At 44.0% G+C, this 19173-nt stretch overlaps 1 protein-coding gene across 22 annotated transcripts in view; it reads right to left on the bottom strand.

Annotated features, from left to right (window-relative positions):
• Positions 1 to 19173, bottom strand: part of ADPRM (ADP-ribose/CDP-alcohol diphosphatase, manganese dependent) — a 385000-nt gene that overhangs the window by 20582 nt on the left and 345245 nt on the right. For 20 of the 22 annotated variants that reach the window (XR_014238652.1, XR_014238653.1, XM_082373310.1 and 17 more), the window contains one exon: positions 9202 to 9357. The gene's annotated coding sequence lies outside the window, so the exon portion shown is untranslated. Of the gene's footprint in view, positions 1 to 5893; positions 6598 to 9201; positions 9358 to 19173 lie in introns of all 22 variants that reach the window. The other 2 variants (XM_082373327.1, XM_082373306.1) reach the window with 2 other exon arrangements.

The raw sequence follows: 19173 nt of genomic DNA, 5'->3' as shown, positions 1-19173 counted from the left end.
TTTTGTGCTAAGCTATAAGGGAAAAGGATCTGAAAAAGAATATATACATATATATATATATATATATATATATATATATATATATATATATATATGAATCACTTTGGTATGTACTTGAAACTAACACAACATTATACATCAACTATATTTTGATTTTAAAAAATTATTATTAAAAAAAAGGAGACCTCAGAGAGCTCTCTCCCACTTCTTCACTAGTGAGGACACAGTGAGAAGACAGCCATCCATAAACCAGGAAGCCGGCTCTCACCAGACACCGAATCTGCCAGCACCTTGATCTTAGACTTCTCAGTCTCCAGAACGGTGAGAAAAAACATTTGTTGTTCAAGCCCCCCAGTGGATGGTATTTTTGTTTAGCAGCCCAAACAGACTAAGACAGTGACAGCCTCTGGATTTCCCACAGGGTTGCTCCTCCCTAGAAATTCGGCCTGAAAAGAACGATTCCACTCACGCCCCAGGGCCCACGGGGATGGGTGGGTCAGGAGTGCAGGTGTGGGGGGAGTGTTGACTTTTCAAGGGAGACCGTGCTTACAGGTAGAGGGCAGGGTACTTTTTTTTTTTTGTTTTAAACAGTTACCATGTGTGAAACTTCGGAGAAAGAGAAGTTAGGCTAAGGGAAATTTTTAGGGAGTTTATTCTGCTAAGTACGTATGTGTGTTTAATAATTATCACGTTTGTTCCTCATTATGACCTCCTGAAAAAAAACAGCTTGCTTAGCAGTAGGACAGTGGTGAGTTCTGAACAGCAATCAGCTTTATTTTTCCCAACCACACTCTGCCCTTTTCCTCGGCCACAACGTGGGCCAATTGTATCACTTTCTGGTTGCTTTGGGTTATCAAAATTCCATCTGGTTTAAAGCTTTACTCAAATCTCCTATTTTAAATTCATAATCAGCTTTTGAGTCCTCATCGTGGTTAGTGGGAAGGGGTCTACTCTTTCACTCTTGTCTTGCAGTGCAGGGTAGGGCCATGGTCTCCTTCTGGGTTCTCTTCTCCCCACTACGTTTCCGGGGTTCATTCCTCTAGGAAGACAGAGAAGAAGGAGAGGGACATTGGAGTTGACTTTACCTAACTGTGAAGCCACCTGGTCTCGCTGGGTCCACCTCATTCCGTCTGGTGTTTTTTGGTCTCCAGAAATGTGCTGGCATCTGTGTAGATGCAGGTGAGGTTTTCTTGGGATAGTACGCAACTTCATCAAATCCTCTGCAGTCACCCACCTCTTCCTTGTTTCCCTTTGCACCTGCCAGCGGCCCTCACCCTCAGCCTCTGTCCTGATGATGTCGGGTGGCCTCGGCCTGCAGCGGCTTGAAGCAGGATTTCAGTTCCCAGAGACTGAAGTCAGGCCGGGCAGTGAGAGAGCTGAATCCTAGCTGCTAGACCAAGTGACAAGGCCCTGGCCTGTATGGCTTTGCAGAAATGAATTCCCACAAAGACGGAAAATAGTAAACAAGTAAAGTGTTTATTAGGAGGAAAAAGAGTACGTGTGGATAGACACACGGGCGGACTCAGGGAGAGAGAGTCGTGCCCTTGTGGTGGTTTGAATAACATTTATGGGTCATTTTTTCCGGGTTTCCTTTGGCCAATCATCTTGCTTTGCCTGCTTTTGAGTCTGTATTTAGTATATCTCAGGGTCCTCCCATGTGTGCAGGCGCATCTCTTAGCCAAGATGGATTCTAGAGAAGAGGCCTATGGGTAAGTTGACATCACTTACTATGGGGTGGCACCCCCTCCCTTTTTGACCTCCAAGGACCCTTTCTGCACATGTGTACTCGGGAAGGTCTCCTTGACTTCGAGAATGAGGAACATGTGGTCTTTTATCTCTTATCTGGACAGGGCTCAGCTTCTCCTCCCTCCTGCTGTTTTGGAGTATCTGCCCACAGGGGACGAACTGCTGCTCAGCCTGGGGCCCATCTATCTCCTGCCTTACTGATGGGTATCTCTGTGCTTGCCTGGTTGAGCTCTGAGCACATCCTCAGGGCTTGCCTACTCTGCTAACTTAGGCAGTCCTCTGTGTGATGCCCTGGGATGGCTAAGTGCCTCTTCTCGTTCTTGGAGGTCCCTGGAGTTCCGGGTTGCAGCCCCTCCATCCTCTGGTAGGCACTCTAGACCACAGTCCCCACTGCTCATCTGCTGAGGGCTTCTCCCGCAAGCTTCCTTCCTTTAGAAATGCCCATAGAAGGGGGTGTCTGTCAGTGAGCTCATATCACTCCCAGGGACATGGTCACCTTCTCCCAAGAATCGTCTCATGGTGCCCTGCTCCGAGGGTGGCATCCAGCCCGGGAGTAGCACGCCTGTCTCTCCTTCCTGCTGGGACTGGCGATCTCTCCTAGTGATGCTTTTGGAGACCTCTTCCCCGCCTCTCAATGGGTTTTTTGGTTTTTTCGAGTAGGGAGGGAATACGCTCCCTGCCCCCATGAGAAGAAGTAACGCCGCCCCCCCCCCCCACACACCTCCTACACAGACACTCCTTCAAAACTCTGACCATTTTCCTGCCCATCCCTTTTGGCTACACCTCCCGCTCACACACTTCAGTGCATGAGAGCTTCCAGCTTTGCCGGATGAATCTCCAAACCACAGGACATCCCCCAGCTCCCAGGCTGGGTCCCACCTGCCAGTCCCACCTCGAAGCTACCCACTGGTTTTGCCAGGGATTTCTAAAGCAGGCTGTGGTGATGCAGAAGAGAAAAGCCACACCCGCCTCTGAAATGTCGGAATACTTTCTTGACTACGGCCATTCATACACTGAAAACGGTTTCATTCAGATTTTGTTTTAGCCTCTCTTTACATGAGAGGCTAATGCTTTACATGAGAGGCTTGAAAAGACAAGAGCATTAATTAACATACGACTTGATGGAAAAACATAAATAGAAATCAAAACAGAAGTCTAACCTTTAAAGGGTTCAAATTTAAAATCTCTGAGAAAGTGAGTGATTATTTTATTGATGTAGTTTCTCCACCAGCTCTCAAAACCTGCAGGTGTTAAATTAGCTGCACAAGAATTTCTCTCTGCTTCCGAGCCTGCGGTAGAAACATGCTAATGAGAATTAGAGGAAATTAATGGGAGAGGGTCTAGGAGGCCACAGGAGAAGTTCAGCACAGCTTCCTGTGTGGTAAATTTTCAGAAAAGCTGCTGTAATTTACCATGACCCAGGAGCTTATAAGAAAAACAAAAAACAGGAAAACAAAAAATGTACAAAGCTACACCCTTAACCGTTCCCTTCTCCTAACACACAATCCTAAAAAATGCTAAAGACAATGTCAGTTTCAAAAGAGCTATTGCGGGGACTTCCCGGTGGTGCAGTGGTTAAGAATCCGCCTGCCAACGCAGGGCACACGGGTTCGAGCCTTGGTCCGGGAAGATCCCACATGCTGTGGAGTAACTAAGCCCGTTCGCCACAACTACTGAGCCTGCGCTCTAGAGCCCGCAAGCCACAACTACTGAGCCAAGGTGCCACAACTACTGAAGCCCGCATGCCTAGAGCCCGTGCTGCGCAACAAGAGAAGCCACTGCAATGAGAAGCCCGTGCATCGCAATGAAGAGTAGCCTGCACTTGCCGCAACTAGAGAAAGCCCGTGCACAGCAACGAAGACCCAACACAGACAAAAATAAATAAATTAATTAAATTTAAAAAAAAAGAGCTATTGCCAGCCCCCGGCCCCCACAAAAACAACAACAACAATAAAACGGGAGCACTGTGAAGCAGGACCCATACCTTAGTGTCCCCAAAACTAAACAAAAGGAGAGCAAGATGCATGCCAACAGTGATGGTGATATAATTATTATGTAAATTCTGACTCCAGCAGGAAAGATGGGGCTAATGCTACATCTTTAGCAAGCAAAAGGTTTATAGTTTATTTGGTCCAAATGTCTCATTTTACAGATAAAGAACCTGAGGCCCAAGAGGTTAAGATGGCACCTAATCTTTTCTTTAACTTTTTATTTTGTATTGGAGTATAGCCAATTAACTATGTTGTGATAGTTTCAGGTGCACAGAGGAGCAACTCGGCCATATATATACATGTATCCATTCTCCCCCAAACTCCCCTCCCATCCAGGCTGCCACATAACATTGAGCAGAGTTCCCTGTGCTATACAGTAGGTACTTGTTGGTTATCCCTTTTAAATATAGCAGTGTGTACATGTCAATCCCAAACTCCCTAACTACCCCTTCCCTCCACCCTTCCCCGCCGGTAACCATAAATTCATTCTCTAAGTCTGTGAGTCCATTTCTGTTTTGTAAATACGTTCATTTGTATCATTTCTTTTTAGATTCTGCATACAAGTGATATCATACGATATTTCTCTTTCTCCGTCTGACTTACTTCACTCAGTATGACAGTCTCTAGGTAGGATGGTACCTAATCTTAATGGACTTGAATTCATGCCTAGATGTCAAATCTACTAAGTTATATTGATACAGACATTGACAGGGATATTAATATTAGCTCTGAAACTGGTCCACGGATGTCAATGACCAAAACAGTTGTGTAAAAAAATTAATGATCAGGGACTTCCCTGGTGGTCCAGTGGTTCAGACTCCACGCTCCCAAAGCAGGGGGCCTGGGTTCGATCCCTGGTCAGGGAACTAGATCCCACATGCATGCCACAACTAAAAGAGCCTGCACGTGGCAATGAAGATTCCGCATGCAGCAACTAAGACCCGGCACAGCCAAATAAATAAATATTTAAAAAAAGAATTAATGAGCAGAAACTTCAATTAAATAGAGTTGGGAGACCAGAAGGGGGCGCTCTCAAGCCCTGTGAGGACAGCAGAGCCCAAGAGGAAGAAGAAAGACTCTTCTTTCCTGGCCAGGACTCAATGACAAGCCTTGAAAAACTCTTTGTTTACTATCACCCTCCCAACTTCCTTTCCCTTCTATAAAAGCGTTCTCCTCTCCTTGCTGTACAGGTCCTTACAGGCGGCTTGCCATGGTTGCAGACCCCGAACTGCAATTTTCTGCTGACCCTGAATAAACCCATCTTTGCTAGAGAACTATCTGGCTGTCTCTTTGTTTCAGGTCAACAGCGGTGACCTAATCTGAAGGCCAGCACTCATTTCATTACTAGTATTCTACTAAATTTGGTCTGGCAAACATTCATTGAACACATACCATCCTAGGCACTGTCACTGACACAGAATTCATGGTTTCAGCAAGGGAAGCAAATGACCGGTATTCAAACAAGTACATACAAGCCAAGGTGATACATGATAAGCAAAGCTGCCATAGGAACAAAGATAAAGAAGCAATTAATTCCACCCGCAGGCAAAGGAGGGTGGGGAGGCTTTCAGGAAACAATGGAGAAGAGTAGCTTTTTTTGTTGTTGTTTTTTCCAGTGGAGATGAGTACCAAACTGTTCCTAAAAGACAAGGTATTCATCAAGAAAAAGTGGGATGGGAATTCCCGGGCGGTCCAATGGTTAGGACTCCATGCTTTCACTGCCAAGGGCACAGGTTCCATCCCTGGTTGGGGAACTAAGATCCTGCAGGGCAGGCAGCATGGCAAAAAAAATTTTTTTAAGTTAAAAAAAGAAAAAACTGGGAAGAGTGGGAAAGCATGAACAAAAATAGAGTCCTAACACAGGGAGTCTGGGAAATGGGAAGTGAGTCCAGTTGACAGAAAGGCTGGAAACTCGGCTGGAGCTAAGCTGGATTTGTATGACTTTCGGCACCACGCTGGTGATTTTGTACTTTATTTTGGTGAATAATGGAGAGGCAGTGGAGGATTTTTTTTTAGAATGAGTGAGATTGGATTTCTGTTTTAGAAGATGATTCTGTTGGTATTCCAAAGGATGGCTGGGAGGGTGGAGAATCTAAAGGCAGGAAGATCAATGAACCAGCAACTGAAATAGTAGAAGAGAGAAATAAATGCCTCACCAAAGCCTGCTGGTGGGGATGCAGAGGAGGCCTGGGCTCTGAGCCATGTGTCCAAAGTAGAACTGATCGGACCCCTGAGGATTGCATATGATCACCGGGCAGCTCAGACTTTCCGTGACAGCACCCATGATGCGATGTTTAAAGGAATGCTCACAGTGACGATGAAGCCGAAGCCCCTTCCTCTCTGTGTTCCAGCGTTGACCGCGGGTCTGCCTTTTGCACGTCAAACTTGTGTCTGCTTCTGCTTTGCCCTCTACCTGGCACGCTCAGCTCCACATTATTATAGAGTGGGATCTTCATCCTTCAGGTACTCTTAAAGGCTGGATTGTGTTCTCCCAAACTTCATAAGTTGAAGTCCTGACACCTACTGCATCAGAATGTGACCTTATTGGGAAACAGAGTCATTGCAGACGCAGTTAATTAAATTAGGATGAGGCCATACTGGGTTAGGGTGGGCCCCTAATGCAATGTGACTGGTGTCCTTACAAAAAGGGGAAATTGGGAGATAGATGTGGACACAGGGAGAATGCCATGTGAAGATGAAGGCAGAGGTCGGGGTGACACCTCTTCAAGCCAAAGAATGGCAAAGCTGGCCAGCAAACCACCAGAAGCTAGAAGAGAGGCATGGACCAGATTCTCCTCCACGGCCCTCAGAGGGAAACAGCTCTGCCAACTTCTTGATCTTGGACTTCTGGCCCCCAGAACTGTGAGACGATACATTTCTGTTATTTAACCCTCACACCCAGTCTGTGGTACTTTGTCATGGCATCTCCAGGAAACAAATACAAGTCTCAATTCAAACTGCAACTCCTGGGCGAGGTTGACCACGCAATATAAAATAGTGCCTGCCCCCATCACATTCCTTGGCTTTATTGTTTTCACAACATTTAACATTACCTTAAGTTATCTTGTTAATGTATTTATTTATTTGTTTTTGTCTATTCCTCCCACCCAGCCACACTGTGCTCTGCCATCCTTAGAATGTATGGTCCTTGACACTGGGGGATGTTTCTTGGACTTTGCTGTGTCTCCAGATTTTAGAACAATCTGGCAATAGCGGACAATCAATACATGTTTCATTGAACGGATGAATAAATAGACAAACATCAGTCGTGACATTAAAGCCGACTCGAATGTCAATTACAACTCAAGTATTCTCGTTTGCCCTCCGGATAGTGGGAAATCTGGGATGTCTGTCTTCTAGGGCAGAATCATCTGGAGGCTCCTGCACTCAGATGTCTGGGCTGGGAGGACTTGCAGAGCAGTGCGGCCACCGGAACACCTGCACGGGCCTCTCCAGGTGACTCGGCTTCCACACAGCAGGGCTGCCTCAGCTCAGCTGCACTTAGAAGGCAGCCTAGGACGCCAGATGCGAGTGCTCCAGAGAACAAGCTAGAAACTGCATCGCCCTTTAAAGTCACACAATGTTGACTTCACTGTACTCGCACTGCAAAGCAGCCAAAAGCCCGTCCAGATTGAAGGACGGAGGGGACACAGACCCCACCTCTTGAAGGCATGGAGGCAACATTATATTACAGAGGAGGATACGGGATGAGAGATATTGTGTCACAGCTATTTCGGGAAAATAGAGTTTGCCACAGATTCCAATTCAAAGCCTGATTCTTGGGTCTTCCTCCAAGAGATTCTGATTTGTGCGTCTCAGTCCAAGACTGGAAAACCTTTTGGGGGTCCTGGGAATGCATATTTTTAACAAGCATTTCAGGTGTTTCTGATGCTAAGATCCACAGCCCCACTGCCTAACAACACTACCTAGGGCCTGTCGAAAGCCTCTCGACAGCTGGCTTTAAATGCACAAGCCAGTTCACTGTTGTGCTCCCCCCAAGAATAGAAAATATAGAGATACAAGAAGCTGAAATGCCGGGGCTCCTAAATCCATAAAAACAAGATTTTAATATAACAATAGATATATTGAGATAAAAAATGACTATATTGACATGTAAATTTTAAAATAGCTTTGGTGAAATATTGCAGAATGTAAAAACCGAAACCAAACATTATGCTCTTACTAATGCAACTGTGCTCAATTCCTGCCTAATGAAATCCTCCTAGCCCTAAATTAGGAATTTACAGGAAATCCCTTTCCAATATCACAGACTTTCTTGGGGTGTACTTGTGCTTTCTATAATCGCTGTGAGTGCTTTTAAAACCCCTCCAGTTGCCATTTTTTTAGAATAGCGACCCCAATTCTCACCTTAGTTTTTGGGTTGATACTGGTTTTTCTTGTTCATTGTTCTCTGATTCATATGCACCCCCTATCCTTTGGACAGAGTCAAGATACCACAAACCAATATGACCTCATTAATTACAGTTCTTAGGATTATCTTGTTCTGAATTTGGGTTTTTCTGTAACGGGTTACAAACCGATCCCAAATCACTTGCAGGCCTTTTGTGAGAAATTACAATGGCTTGCCTCACATAAAATTTTTTTAAGTGCTGTTAATTCCCTGAAAAGGTTTGAATCCGATTTCTTTCCAGAAAGTGTCTTTGAATTGATTACTCGCTGCCCACCTCCCACCACTCTTAATCTTGTAAACATAACCTGGATACAGCAGTGAAGCCCTTAAGATTTAGAGTGGATTCCTTGCAGTTTGGTAAGAGCGCGGGGCTGTGTACAAGCAATTCCTGACACAGGTTGTCAGGAGACTCAGAGGTAGATCCAAAGAGCTCTGTAAGATCAGAGCTAGGGAAGGAAAGGAGCCAGGGTCAGTTCTGAGGCAAGTGGAGGGAAGGGGATACAGGATCAGGGACCTGCCACACGCTAGGGGCCAGGAGAGGCAGAGCTGAGCTGATGATAGCTGTTAGCAGAAGTAAAGCAAAGCCGGGGAGAATGAGAACAGATCCAGGTAGCCAGGAAAGTCACAAGCGGTCCTTCTGTGGGTAAGAAGCCTTTGGCCTATAGGCCCCCTGTCTTTAGGAAGTAGCTGGGAAGCCCCCGACGGTACAGGGTGACTGGGACCCTGTCGCTGCTGGTGCAGGCTCAGAGCACGTGGGTGTTGGGACCCTGTCTCTGCAGAACAACCTTGGCCGGGTGTTCTTGGGCTGTCCTGGGTGACTCAACACCAGCTGGCCAGACTCACAGCCCAAATATTTCCCTCGTCCTCCCCTTTGGCTCCCAGAACTATGGACTCAGGAAGGAGGGATCCTCATGGGTTTTTTTTTGGGGGGGGGGCGTCGGTGGGGAGAGCACCCCTGAGTCACCCGCAGGATGCTGCCCTTTAGGAAGTTAATTAGGACTTCGGCTGTTTATGCTAATGACTGTCATCGTGATTACTGTAGAGATTACTTACAGCTCTGCGAGGAACACTTTCGGCAAATCTGTGTTGTTTTCCTCTTGATTGTGGCAGCCTTCCTCGCTTTCCTCTCTTCTTTTTGAAGAAGCCTCACCCACCTGCTTTCCACCTTCTGCTTCTCTTCTTCTATTTGCTCCTTTGCTCCGCCTTTCCCTGTTTAGAATAACCGAGTCACAGAACATCAGGGACAACGGGAAGTCGAACCAAGACCACCTCGTCAAACCTCGAGCCTTTACACCTGAGCAAACTGCATCCAGAGACAGGAGGCGACAGCTGTGGCCAGGCGGCTGGCTTGGGACAGATCCGAGCAGAATACCCACCACCAGTCCTGGGGCCATCCAATATTCCATTTGCTGCTTCAAACAGCTGCATCTTCCTGTTTTCCTTTTTTCTCATTGCCTGCCTTCCTCCCTCCTCTTTCTCACTCTAAGAAAGATGCGTAAGCCCCTGAGAGCTCCCAGAACAAGAAAAGCTATGTGTCTGTAGTGAGAAGGGCTTGTAAGGGGCAAGAACTGCAGGCCAGAAACAGCCATCCGAGGTCCCTATGGGCTCCGTGCCCAAACGTGTCCCAACAGAGACCCACACCTCCCTTCCCCTCTGGCACGGAGCCCTGGAGGGGTCATTCTGCCTTGCAAAGTGAAAATTGGTTGCTCGGTGATGGCTCAGGCCAGGAGCCACTGAATCCCGACCATCAGCCACTGACTTTATTGCAAATAGCAACTTTTCTGCTGCAAATGAAGCTGCTGATGAAACGCTGGTTTCCAGCCGAGGGCCTCCAACTGCGTGTGAATTGTTTGCAGGCAAGCACACTGCAAGGTTGGCCCTTTCCTAGTCATTTATTTTTCCTGTCTTTGCCTAGGTCATGGTTGATGCTGGAGAGCATCCTGGGAATTCACCCCTACAGACCAGGGTCACAGAAGTCCCAGCCTCTGCCGTTCCCTTCTCTGTATGGTGTACAATGAGAAGCTCCTAAAATGCTTGAATTAAAAGGAAGCCCAGCAATCATCTCACGCCCTGTTATTTCACAGATGATGAAACTGAGACCTAGATAAATTAGGGTCCCGCATTTAGTGACAAAGTAGAAAGCGGGGGAAGCATGGAAGGAGGGACTATGTTTGTTGAACCCCTACTATGTGCCAGGCTTGAAACTTGTAATCTCATTAAATTTTCAAGTGAGGGCTTTTAAAAAGGAAGGGCACTGGTGTTCTGCAACGATGCAGGGCTTGAGCAGTGTTACCGAGGGTAAAGCAGAGGAGCCAGTGAGAGGAAGGCGGTATGGTCTCCCTCCAAAGCCCCCGTCGATTCCTTGTTCCACAACCTGGCGAAATCTTGAAAGTGCCCTCCAGCAGATCTGCAAGTACTTAGAGGTGGAGGAGAAAGAAAGACCTTCCCTGGGTGGGACAGGACCTCCACCCCAGCCCTGCGGGGCAACTGCTTCTGCCCTCTTGCTCTGATTCTCCTCCACACACACAGCCCACTAAGGCGTATTTACCGCAAGCCTTAGATGGACTGTCAGGCAACACTTCCTGAGATCCCTGTAGCTGTGCCCACCAGCTCAGGGGCGGCATTCAACGCCGTATCACTATTATAAATGCCTATTTGTTGCTTCCCCAGCAAAGCTGTGCTGCTAAAGATGGTGAGAGGTTCACTTGGGTTTACCAAAAAGGAAATTAGTCTGGAACCATCAATATGGGTTGGGTCTACCCCAAAGCCCTTTTCAAAGACAGGAGGATTACAATGTTGGTATTTACATTTCTGCCTCTGCCTCTCCAGCAAATGGGATTCCTTGGTCATAAAAATGTTCCTATTTTTAGGTCTCTTGATTCTTTGTCTTTAGGGTTGTGTTAATTTTGTTTATTGTAGTCATTATTACTCTTCAGCTTTCTGTGTCTCCATGGGTCTAATACTTGCACAATTTATCAGAATCAACCCAATAATACTTATTTATGTGATTTTTTTTTTTTTTTGGATAATGTCTGTCTCCCTCATCAAAATGTAAGTTGGGATGATGTCAAATATTTTCACCATTATACTCCAAGCCCCTGGTACAGTGCCTGGTATATAGTAGGTGCTCAGTGAACACTTCTTGCATGATTGGACAGACAAATGAGTAAATGAATGAAGCAATAATAATTTATTTTTCATCTGTCAAAATGGGAATATGAGAAAACTTTACATTTTGCAATTGTTTTAGAATGAGGAATAAAATGCTTTAAAAAGTACCCTCATTTAACTATTTGGTCTTAAATTTTACACTCATATTTTTTCAAGTTATATACAAGGCATCATAGTTTAGTGGAAAAAGCACTGGAGATCAGGGTACAGACTCCGAGATGCTGTTTTGGGTGCCCTATGACAAGCTTCTTCACCTCCCAGGCCCACAGTTTATCCCTTTGTAAGTCAAGGGTGTTGGAGTCCAAGAGCTCCTTATTCTTTTCTAGTCTAATACTCTGAATTTTATATGAAACTGTGACCCTGTTAGATCAAGAGAATGGATGCTACACACTTTCTCAGACATAACAGTAATACATTTTGCTTCTAGGCTGCACTGCCAGATTCCTGTGAAAAGGAAGAAGAACTCAGGACCTTGCTTATGACTGAGTTCTTACCATTGACTTTTTGTGATTGCATGTGTTCCTTCCCTCAGTCCTCATCCATTGCCATGGGGGACAGGAAGTACTCACACCCCACGTCATGTTTGCCGTGCACAGTTGGTCCTGCCTCACCCACCGCTCAGACTCTTCCAGGTTTTTCTAGGGAGCCTGGTGGAGTTGATGTGTTGTAACTAGCTTGCCCTTCTGACCCCCTTACCTTATCTGTACAGACAGAGAAAGGCCCCAGTGAGTGGGAATGGGAATCGTACAAAAGTTAGAACATTGTCTCTAAAAGTGTCTTCCAGGAAATGTTTGTCCAATAAGAGACTCCATCAAATGGTTACCACTGTCAGTGATGTCTGGGAAATGCAGCCTACCAGAGCCACTTCCTGGAAATTTGCGATGCACCCAGCCTATTTGAGTGTCTGAGTACTGACACAGTAAATAAACCTCTTAATCTTTATTTAATCCTGTTTTCATAATATATTTGATCACAGAAGCCTCTTTTTGCTCATCACCCTTATTCACAGCTCACAAAACTCTTCCTTGTCACCCCTTTATGGGAGACACTGAGACCCTAAAGGAAGGGAAATGGCCAAGGCTGGCCCAGCGGCTAGTCTGGAAAGAAGATAAAGTTTGCTTAAAATGCACTATCTCACTGTCTGGACCCCTCTCATCTCCCAGGGTCAGAGTCCTCCTTGTTCTCTCTTTCAACATCAAACCACCAGATTCTGCTCGCCACTGCCTCATTTCATCCAAACGAGGGTTGGATTAGTGGCTGCACGTGTTAACTCATGCTGTAGCCATCAGTCTGAGCAGGGGGCTTAGCCACCCCCCAGGGAGACAGGATGCCACATCAAGGGACATTTAAGTCCCTATTTGTGAAAAACACTGCTGAAGAAGAGAATGTCAAACCAAAGACAAATAAGAACCTATACCTGAAAATGATGTATTTCAGAATCAAGGACAAATTATTAAGAAATGATTAGGCATTTTCAATAGAGTATAAGAAGTCATGATTTCTCTGACACGTAATTAAGATATCCTTAAGGAGAGAATGGACTAAATGAAAAGAGAGCAGGATAAGATGAAAAAGGAGATGGACAAATATGGCAATGAAGGTAATATTTTAACAGCAGTCAAAGAAAAAAGTAAACTGACCCTGCAGAAAATCATATAAGTGACATAGAGATCAATGGAGAAGTTCCTCAAGAATGGAGAGGAAATTGGGGGAAAATTCCAATTAGCCAGATAATAATGAGAAAGGAGGGTGTAAAATCAGCATACAGATAATTATTATTCTTGAAGTAGAAAATAGTACAATTTAACTAGAAGCAATAACCAATGATACAGTAGAAGAAACTCTTCTTGAGATGAAGAAAGACCTGTGTACACATAGTGAAAGGTTCACTGCACAGTGAAAATGTGTATGGCTTGTTTTAAATACCCAGAAAAAAGAATTAGTCAAAATAATAACATACAGTCCAACTTCTTAGATGTAACCACTGTTAACATTTTGGTGTATCCTTCTGGCCTTTGTCCATTTCATAGCCTATTTGGCTACATGAGTATTTTGAAAGAGTTTTTGAAAATTCTATTATGTGAAACAGATAAAAATAAAGACTTATGTCTCTGCTCAGACCACTAAAAAAGAATCAGTGTTTTCTTGGGGACCAGCATGGGAGGGGCGGTGGCTAGGGGAATTAGAATGAAAGATACTTGAAAATGAGGGGCCTCAGGGTTGGGGCCCTTGATCAACTACTCCTCCTCTCTTTGGGTATTTCCTTCCAAAAGCAACTTAGAAATTTTGGATTTTGTTCTAGAAAGTATGGACCCACAACCATTGATCAGCTTTGTTTGTAAAAGAGAAGAAAACCACGACATCGTGGGTTACTCGGCCAGTTGTAGGATTGAATGATTTGTAATTATTTGTTGGAATGTCAGTGTCTTGATCGTGTGTCTCCTTGGCTATCTTTAGGAAAAGCACTGACAGCTCCATGTGTGGAGTGGTTCAGAAATCTACTTGTGTTAAGGTAGGAGGCAGCATGGAGTGGAGTCTAAAGACCCCTTTCTGTCCTGTTCGCTTGTGTCTCCATAGCGCCACTGCATCCGCTTCTAGCCATTCATTCCAGTGTTTCATCACCATAATTAGCATCGCTGTGTGGAAATAACAAGCATGTAGGAAACCAGGGGAGAGAGAACTCAGATACTAACGAGCACAACCATTACAATAAGGATAAACCTACTGTCATTCCAACTATTGATCTTCACGTCACACAGCTGTTGATTTTGCAAACGAGCAGGAGGAAGGAAAAAATCTGCTATAATCCTACCACCCATTTAATTACTATAACTTTCAAATGTATGTCCTTTGAAGCTTTATGCTGTCCATATGTTCAACATGACTTTGATCATATGCTATAGTTTAAATTGTATAGACTTATTATTTGAAATGCCCCCTGTTTTCTGATATGAAAAGTAGATACTCACTGTAGACAATTTCGGAAAGTACAAAAATACAATGAAGAAAATTTTAAAACAATCTGAATGTCCGTCACTTAGACATAACATTGCTAGCATTGGGTGAATATCCTATAGTATTAAAAATCTTTATTGCCTTTCTTGATCATAACAGGTTTATAATCATATTGTAATAATTCAAACAACAAAAATATATAAAGTAGAAAGTGAAGTCCCTTGCTATACACCCTCCCCAAAATGACCACTGATAATAGTTTTCTGTCTATTCTCCTGGAATTTTTCCTAAGCATAGACATGTGTCTATGTTTCTTTACTAATTTTTTATAAAATTGGATTATAGTATATTCACTTCTCCCATCTTCTTTTTGTATTTAGCACCATGATATGGCAACACTATTATTTATTTTACAAAGGTTCCAACTGATTCATATTTAGGTTTCTTCCCATATTTCTGTTACCAACAAACCTGCAAGGTTTTACCTGTGTCTTTTCACACTTGCTTAAGTACCTGTGTAGAAACCATAAGGTCAAAAGGCTCACAATTTTTAAATGTTGATAAAATGTACATTTTTAATCTGAAAATATACTGCCTTCAAAGGGAGAGTTCCAGCCCCACTCTCACCAACAATGTATGAGATTGCCTGTTTGCACAATAGTGAATATTTTAAAATATTTTTAATATTTGAAAATAGGATCACTGAAGAATCTTAGTGTTATTTTAATTTGCATTGATTTCATGACTGGTGAGGCAGTGTATCTTATGTTTATGGTCATTTTCACTTATTCTGTAATTGCTATTCTTACTCTTTTCCCACTTTCTTTTGTACTGTTTCCTGTTGTCTTATTTACATGTAGAAACACTCTATAGATGTTAACCTCAATATTAAGTTTTAAATAAACATAAAATTTCCACTCAAGCTCCTGGACAATGAAAATATCAGCATATTGTTTTATGGATAATTTGGTTTTTGGTAGTGAAAAGTAGAGATTTTTGATATAGTAGTTCTGGTGTGATGTGCTAAATGAGTAAATAATTTAACGAACAAATGGCATGACAAAACAATACCAGATACCATTGTAAATGATCCACAAACTTGTCAAGAATTGTGGGGTGGAAAATATGGCAAAAGAGAAAACATCCTTTCTGGAAAAATACATCTCCAAGAATGAGAGTACTTTCTAAAGAAAGCTCTGTAGAGCCAAATTTTCCCCACAGGGTTCAGAATCCACCTGAACGTAAAGACTCGAATTCCTAATTCAGGAACTAGATTGAGTAGGAAACACTTTCAAGCCCCTTTTATACTGTAACAGGATTAGTGGTGGGGGGAAGGGACAGACCCTAACCCCCTACGCACACGCACGCGCACACACACACACACACACACACACACACACACACACACACACACACTGGGGCAAGGACGAGAACTCAGTGTCCCCTTAGATGCAGAACTTGAGTTTCTAACCCAGAGTAAAGATATTGAAGACGGAAGAAAGGCATTTCTACTATTTTCAAGTAGACAGACCCAGCCATGGCATCACACAGGTGGTCAGCCAAGACTACTCTCAATCCCTTACGAGAAGCCCTGAGGCACAGGGAAGTTTTCTCCAGTGGTGTCAATAGGGTTGACTGCCAAACTTGGACGGCTTTTTTGCTATCTTCATAGGCATTTCAGTGAGGAAGTTAGAGCGATTGTTCAGGGCTGCCACACAGAGCCATCTAATTTTTTGAGAGGCAGGGAGAATGAAGCTTGTGTAGGTGCCCACGTGTCTACGTAGGGAGGTGTCTGTGTGAACTTGCAATTAAAGCATAAAAAATATTCAGAAAAGCACACAACGATAGAGATCAATTAATTTCACAAACTTCACACAGCAATGTAACCAGCACTCAAATCAGCAAACAGAATATCACCAGCACCCCAGAAGTCTCACTTTCCTGACTGCTAACACCATTAATGAGTTTTGCCTGTTTTTGACTTCCATATAAAAAAAAAAAAAAAAAATATATATATATATATATATAGGTTTGGCTTTCACTCAACATTAAGCTTGTGAGATGCATCTCTATTGTGCACATAGTGGTAATTTGCTAATTCTCATCACTGTATAGTATTCCATTGTGAGAATGTACTACTTTTTTTTTTTTAAACATCTTTATTAGAGCATAACTGTTTTACAGTGTTGTGTTAGTTTCTGCTGTATAGCAAAGTGAATCAGCTATATGCTGATTTAAAAAAAAAAAAGATCAATAGACTTAGAAGAATACGCAAAACAGGTTTCCCAGTCCCAGACTAGAAAAAGATACCATGGGTCTGGACCAAACAGATAGGAGCTGAGCCATTCAGAAGAGACTGTCCATCCTATGCCTGAGGGAGCCCCATCTGTCCCCGGTACCAGAGTGGCGTGTGAGAGCTGAGTCACCACCTGAAGATCTTCTGTTCCCATTCCTGTGAGAAGCAAACACCCGTGTGCCACGGAGCTGTGACAATTTCCATCTCTTTGCCATCCTGTGAGTAATTTTCACAGACAGCTGCCAGAACATTGTCTGCTGACTAGGAGTGACGTCCAGCTGCATTTTGACACTCTGTACAGTCTTCCTGCACTTTGCTATGTGGACAGTCCTCTTAGAATGACCCAGGACTCTTGGAAGCTCTTTAAGATGAAGATGATGGTGGTTTAGACAAATAAAGGAATGATGGTGGTTTAGAACCCAAACCCTATATTCTTAGTTAAAGTGGGGCTGAATTTGGACCAATCTAAGATTCATCCCTACTCTTCCCAGGAATAAAACACTCATCACATCTTCTTAGACTTCTTCATATCCCTTGAATCGTCCAATCCAAGGAATTGTGGATTTAGATGATCCTCGATAGAATATATTTTTGTTGGGCTTAATAGCATATGTTTGATATTTCATGGTGCTCTGCCTATCGAATCAATGGGCCACATGATCATTACTGATTATGTTCTGATAATTAGTTCCTAAATCAACTCTGGCCAGGCTAGAAGCAACAGATGTCTCTGTATCTTTGGTTTCTGGTACTGAGGTTTCCATGTTAAGAAACATAATTACTTTTTTAAATGAAGAAACCAAACTTTAGAAGTCCTCCCCAAACACAGCAGGTAGCGATTGGTAGTGATATGTGCCTTCAACTCCCAGATTAGGGCATATGTGGAGAAAATGAAACACAGCACATAGTTAAGTGATTAAGAACTCTGACTTTGAAGTTTGACACTTTTTACCTGTAAGACATTGAATAATTCATTAACTTCTCTATCCCTCAGTTTTTGTCATTTGTGCAATGGGGATAATAAAGTTTCTATCACAAAGAGTTGTTCTGAAATTCAATGAGATGGTGTCTGTAAAGGGCTTAGAAAAGTCTGTAGCACAGAAAAAATAATCAATATATGGTGGTTATAATTCTGGAGAGTTGAGCCACACTATAACTTTCGAAACCTAAACCATCATCATTTATTCAGCTGAAGCCGTGAAGGTTATCTGGCCGGAAAGCTAGAACTATGAACCACTGGGTGGCGGGACTTCCTTGCAGAGGCTAGGACAAAGGAAGGTGTGGAGAGCAGTTGGAAGACTACCTTGTGAATCAAAATCTAAAAGTGCAAGTCCAGCCTCCTCTCTTTAGAGCCACAGCAAGTCTGGGCCATGGCCAAGTGGCTCTGGACAGGAGAAGCAGTCACTGTGCTGGACCCACCGCCATCTTGGGAAGCCTACAGAGGAGGTGACCTAGGCCGGTGAGCATCCTGGCACTTCCCTGGGAAGAGATGAGTGACCTGCGGCTGGGCGTGAGCTTCTGGCAGGCAGCAGACTGCAGAAATATAGCCTGAATAATTTCAGGCTTGTTAACACCAGCTGCTATGGCCATCTACTCTTGGTCAGCTGGAGAGGACTCCTAGGTTATTGACACCACGGGGACCTTTTAGAAAGTTATTTTCCTGCTGTACAGTGATCACCACTCTATGGAAAGGACCTCCATGAAGCGATAGCCACTGTCTTCCTTGGTTAGAAGGAGGCAGTCATTTATGTGTTGCGGTTTGGGGTATGCTGCAAGGATTCCCCACCCCTTAAAGCCTTCAGTTTCCCCCAATTCCTTACCATCTAGCCACTATACCTGCTCCTATGTGTCCTATATTTCCAACAAGTCTGTCATTACTTTGAGTGAAAGGATAAAAATAGGGACTTAGTTCTCAGAGGTCACAGTTAAATAAGCTTCCTTGCTATTTCCTCATCTAGGAGTAGTGTACCTCTAAGCTTCTTCCTTTATGCACTCTCTCTCTTCCCCAAGCTCTTGATCATTTAGTCATTCAAAATATATTTTCTGAGTGTATCCTATATGCCAGATGCTGAAGATATGGTGGTGACCAAGACAGACGGGGCCCCTGCTCTCATGGACCATATATTCTAGAGCGAGGAGAATGAAACATGTCAGTGTATGACTAAGATCAGTTTGGATGGTGAGAGGGGCACTGTGGAGCCGTGGATACAAGCTGGGTCTCTAGGCTATGACTGCTGAGGTTCAATTCCCGGCAACTTCGCTTGTTAGCTGGGTGACCTGGGTCAGTTACTTAACCATTACAGAATGGGTCCTGATTTGTGAAATGGGGATTCTAATAGGATCCCTCTGCTACGAAGCATAGGAGTTGAGATTAAATGTTCCCCAGGAGGCAGCCACATGAAGACGGCGTGGAACAATTTGATCAGTGGGAACAGCAAGTACGAATGTCCTGTGATGGAAACAAACAAGCTTAAAGGATTCTCGTTACTAAAGGAAGGCCTGTGTGTCTGGCATATACTGAGAAAGGGTAGAAGTGATAAAAGATGTGATCCGGCAAGGAGGCAGGCACCAGATCGTGATCATTCATAGGCCACGTTGAGAAC

This window comes from Balaenoptera borealis, assembly GCF_965194805.1.
Source record: "Balaenoptera borealis genome assembly, chromosome: 20".
Classification (NCBI taxonomy): Eukaryota; Metazoa; Chordata; class Mammalia; order Artiodactyla; family Balaenopteridae; genus Balaenoptera; species Balaenoptera borealis.
This window is presented reverse-complemented; position numbering and strand designations above follow the sequence as displayed.